The sequence below is a fragment of the Aplysia californica genome, unplaced genomic scaffold (assembly GCF_000002075.1).
Source record: "Aplysia californica isolate F4 #8 unplaced genomic scaffold, AplCal3.0 scaffold00249, whole genome shotgun sequence".
In the NCBI taxonomy this organism is placed as follows: Eukaryota; Metazoa; Mollusca; class Gastropoda; order Aplysiida; family Aplysiidae; genus Aplysia; species Aplysia californica.
Genome location: NW_004797519.1, coordinates 972,884 through 978,525, shown reverse-complemented (window position 1 = coordinate 978,525; position 5,642 = coordinate 972,884).

Genomic DNA, 5,642 nt, shown 5'->3' with positions numbered 1-5,642 from the left:
CCCCAAATTTTTTTAAAAATTGCCCAAATAGTCAGAAAAATGCCAATTTCCTTGATTTCATTATATTGACAAGCGCATAATTTCACCACAACGCCTCACATATAGCATTGTCAACTTGCGTGTGTGAATAGTTCATTGTACTGTTGCCATCACACATCTTTCTATGTTCCAACTAATGTTTTTTTGTCTCTTTTTTTCCATTATCCAACGTGTACTGTTTTTGTTGAGTGTTTCAATAGCTGTTCTGATCTTTACTGTGAACGCTTTGAAAAGCAATCATCTTTGGGTCAAAGCAATTTGTATTTCTTTTCTAACCTTTTTCTTGGTCTGGACCAGGACAGAAAAACCAGCATTTGCAGAGTAGTGGTTAGGTGCTTCGCTGTCGCTTTCAAGAGACCCAAGTTCGATTCACGAGTGGGGATAAATTTTTATTGAGTATCTTGGTCTTTCGGCTGGGATGTTGTACACCTCTCAGCCTGAGTTGGCCCTGACAGGGAGTTGGAACCCCGCCTCCTAAATGATCTGAATTTTTTCAATGGAGGTGTAAAAACACCTACATTTAATTTAAAAAGATTTTTTAGTTCTAAAAATTTTGGACCTGAAAAAACCAAATGCCTCAATTATTTATGCATGGCTTTTATGCCGATTGTGTCTGAATGGGCTTGGAGGGAATTTCATTGCCTTATAACTTGAGATATTGATATTATTTGAGATGGCCTGCTTGAATGTAAGACTGCTGATAAAACTCACAGATAAAAGCTAAAGAGATTATCCCCCCAAAAACAGGAGAGAATCACCACTTCATAAGTTTGCCAAAGACATTGTATTAGATTATGATCTGTGCAGATGTGTTGTATGTATACTTGAAATTTTTCTGAAGTTTTCTCTCCCCTGATCCTGTGGCATTAAAATTTGTCATATAATGAAAATAAATATGTCTAGATATTCCTTTTTCATAAATTGAAAGCTACTTGGAAGTCGACATATGAAAAAGATCCAGCCTATTTAAGTTTGTTGTCTGTGCATAGTTTTGAAATAAAAAGATAATGTTGAAATATGAACAGTTACAAGTACCTTTGAAAGCACTATATCCTGCCTGAATGGCATTGGAAATGGTACGTACTACAAAGAAAAAAAGATTTTGGAGGGACTAAAGTGGAAAGAAATATTTTTAGGCTTTAGTGTTGTTGCTATTACAATTTTTCTGAAGTCATTTTTCCCCCCGAGAGAAATCGTATTTCACTTAGCTGTATCTTGTTTTTAAATGTTTGCTGATTGTGTAATAATAGCTTCTGGTTTTCATCAGTGCAACTGATTATGTTTCTGTTCCACATCCCATCTTCTGTCACCAAATAATTTCCCTCCTGTGCCTGACGCACAGAGTCCAAGCTAGGCTCTGCGTCAAGGCCAGTATTGTCGAATTATTTCTGCTAAGATATACCAAAGACAGGTCCAAGCTTTATGCATTATTTTGAAACTAGAGATAACATTTGTTGTAAGTAAGAACTTGCTTGTGAGGCAGTGAGGTCGTTTGTGTTAAGTTGGAGAAAGATCAAGCATTATGTGCTGGATGAACTGCCGTCCAAAGACAGAGCGAGGTAACTGCACATTTCATGATTTTGAGAATAACACGAAAACTCTCGACATTGTTAGTGAGATCAGCTGTTTGTGTAGGTTAGATAGTTAACCGCTTTGAAAAGTACTATTTCTGATGTAGATATATATGTGTCACAACCCAACGGAATCCGGTGCTCGTCAATTTTGGGGCATGTAGGGTTATTGGTATCATCTTAAATCTTGTTCGTTTGTCTTGCTTTTGATAAACAGAACGTCTATCAATCTTGAATAGAAGTCGAGATATTTACGATTGAAGGATGTTGGGGTGGCCTGATGTCGCAGATAAAATTAGCGAGAAAATGGCCTTCAATGTTTAGCGACTTTCAAAGTTTTAGGGTCTTTGGAAACTGCACACTTGCAGTTTTTCTTCCTTTTGATCAATGTTTTCAGTAAAATCCCACTCAAACATTTATTTTTATGAATGGACATAATAGGTGTTGAGCCTAAAGAAAAAAAATCTACAAAAATTGCCAAATGGGTAGAAAAATGTCAGTTTCTTCTAGATCTATGTCATAATTTTGACGCGCACCTGACTTCACCACACTTCCGCACATATTGCCCTGCCTTGGACACAAGAAGAATAAGGGCAGGACTAGTGTAATGAACCAATAAAACGTAGAAACTCGATTTTGTCAGATACCTTGCTCTGCCTTGGGACGACAGAATAATTACCTATTTTCTTAATACGCTGATAACCTTATGGAATTGATCAGGTCAGCTGCAGTTTTATACTCTCTTGGATTTGAGCGGGAGCAGAGCTGGGGTCAGTTACGAGATCATCGATCAGGCCTGCTGTCCTACCCCATGATGTGTCTACATCATTGTTTGAAAACCCTTCCTTGTTTTTAAAAGAAAAGAAAAAAAGCAATTGATCCAGAAGGTAAAAAACAACAACAACAACAACAAAGACCAATTGATTCAGAATGGTAACTTCATTTAAAGAGTACCTTATCTTTTTCAGTTTTTCTGCCTATAAAGTGAAAACTTTCTACAATGATTTTTTAATATTTTTTTTTGCAATGAAATAGAAAAAAATTCCACTGAATAATGAATGTTATTTTCTCAGGAAATCCTATTCTATGAGTTTGTATATTGCGTTAAGAATGCTGTTGATTGAATTATATTATTATAAATTTTATTGGACTGAATGGGAAAACATTAGATCTAGTTTTCTTATGGGTTTCTATTAGTTGTCATTGTCACTGATGATCTGGACCCACGATGTGTTCCTGATCACCAAGTGTTTCAAAGCATTTCAGATAGCATTGATAAAGTCAAGTGCCTCATGTCCAGTGTGTGTACTTGAGTTCTCGAGAGTGTGTTTTAGTGCGCTTGTCAGTTTGTCCTGGAATGGATGGCTCTGTGGAATGAATGATGGAAATTGTGATGCAGCGTGGTGGAATCAGGCTCTCGTCAAGTTTGAGGCATGTAGAGTTATTGGTACCATCTTAAAGCTTGTTCACTTGTCTTTATTTGGATGAAAAAAATATCCGTTTATCTTGAATACAGGTCGACATATTTGCAAATAAAGGAGGTGGGGGTCACCTGTTTTCAGAGGTAAAATTAGTGAGAAAATGGCCGCCAAAGATTAGTTATTTCCTTAGAGCAGAGCTTTGATAAAAATTCTCAAACCTGCGGAAAAATGCCAATTTCTTCACTTTGATTATTTTGACAAGAGCCTGATTCCACCATGCTGTCTCACAATTTATCGTTACATCTTTGTTGGGTTTTTTTCCTGAGTATTGTGACTTTTTCTGTACATTACAAATTACAGCCCTATTTCGTTATGCAGAATGTTAACTCCCTTCTGTGAATAATTGATGTTATGTATCTTGCCTGTGGTTCTCCAGTCATCCGGCATGTACGCTTTTACCAAGCAATGTGGGTCATCCATTGTCGGGAATCTGTCTTTTCTAAAATTTTTGTGTTTTTTTTTTAGTTGAATTCATGCTATGTAGGCCCTAGAGTTTGTATAAATTGAAGTGTAATGAGTTTTACCTCATGTATGTTAATAGTTTCTGTCTCGACCATCTATAGAAGGGATCACCAAACTTTCATTCGAAGTAGGATGGATAATCGACATTTCTTCAAGCAGGACAGAGAACTGTTTTTGTTAAATACAATACGCTGAATGAATTAAAAATATAGACCAGCAACCATTGATTTACGCAAAGTACAAAATGCACATTTGATATATACTGAAGACTTCAATGAAATGAATAAATTATTTGGGTTATCAAGTCCTGGGCACACTATAAACACATTTTCCAAGTTTTTTGCCGACACAGTGGTGGGCCAGACAAACTGACCTCGCGCGCCGAATCTCGGGCCATAGGTTGGTGACCTCTGATCTATGGTTTAGACACATCGCACATGGTTTCACTATGGCCATGTTTATATCAGTTTTGTTCTGAAATTTACCAGCAATTTCTTTTAGGCGTCTCTGACTGTGGTAGTTGACCACACCAATCAAGGCTTGGGAGTGAACACAGATTTGAACAAAACACACAGCGAGTTGATGACTAATACTGTTTAAGATGAAATACATCTTTATTGTCCAGATCCTGGCACATTAGTTTGGTGTTTCACAACGTGCACACGCACATACACACAAGTATGCACACGCACATACACACAAGTATGCACACGCATGCATATCACGTGCATGTGCTCACCCATATATACACGCACTCTGTCTCACACATCCTCTCTTCCACACACATCTGTGCACATAATCATTATATTACAATAGTATGCTTGCACTCTTAAACTGTTTGGTGACTGGTCATTACATTATTGAAGAAACTGCTGACAAAAGCTAGTGGGGGCCTTTCGCTAATGGGGCAGCCTCCTTTTTTTTTTTATTCCAAAAAAAGACCACCTAAAATTTAAAAAAGAGCGAGGACTATATTGCGCTTCTTCCTCATCAAAGTCAACAAAAACCACCAAATCTCTAACTAATGCTTTGATTCGGCAGCTGTTGTGTAGCAAATGATTCTATTGAAGTAGTGATAAACCACAAAGAGTTCAATTACGGCTCTGGGTTTTTAGGTATCAGAAGCAAAGGTTCATATTGGAGTAAAGAGGGGGGGGGAAGTAAAGGGGGGAGGGGGACACTGGAGAACAAAATGTGTATAAATATTGACAGGTGCATGATCTCAGACTTGCATGAACAGAATCCAGGCTCTCTTCGACAAGTGTCTAAGAATTTTATGGTACTCGGGATCGGATGGACTGACAGGTTCACCAAAGAGCAAATGTTTAGGGGAACAAGACAAAGCCTTATTGGAGACGAAGTGGTAAGAATTCGGTGATAATGATTAGACATACTCTCAAGCAGGCACAGAGGCTACTGCATAACAAAGAAAATGTTGGGTTGGAATCTACTGGGAAAGAAGAGTCACAAAGAATAATGAAGAGAAGGATGGAAGGACGACATGGAATAATGTCAAGAAGCTGGCCCAAGATAGGGAGAAGTGGAAATTGTTTGTCGATAGCCTATACCCTGGTCTACGGAGAGAAAGGCGATGATTATAAAGACAGATGTCTGGAGTTGTATTTTTTTAAATGGTAGACCTATATCCAGTTTTGTCAAATGTTCAGGAGAGCCAAAAAAGCACATATCTGTGCCTCTCAACAGTCAGTCACTTTGAATGTCTTCAAAACACTTTCCCCACTTAATTCATCAAGACATCGATACCAGAGTAAAGCAAAAACTGCGCCCTGTTTTAAACTATCTGGTAGAATTGATAGCTCGGTCTTATCCAAAACTGGCTACACTTTCGTTTTACATGAAACTCCGGATGTTAAATTTGATTTGTGTGTAAATAAAACTATGATTATGAATGATAAATTACTTATTTACATTAATTGCCGTGGAAACTCTGCAGTCTTGAATGTTAAAGCTAAAATGAAGCTCACAATTTGAAAAGGCTGATCCTGCAGTTCATTCTCTTTGAAAGCTTAAAGTCAATTTCTGAACTGACATAGAAATGAAAACGCAGTATTTCATATTGTCAATTGCT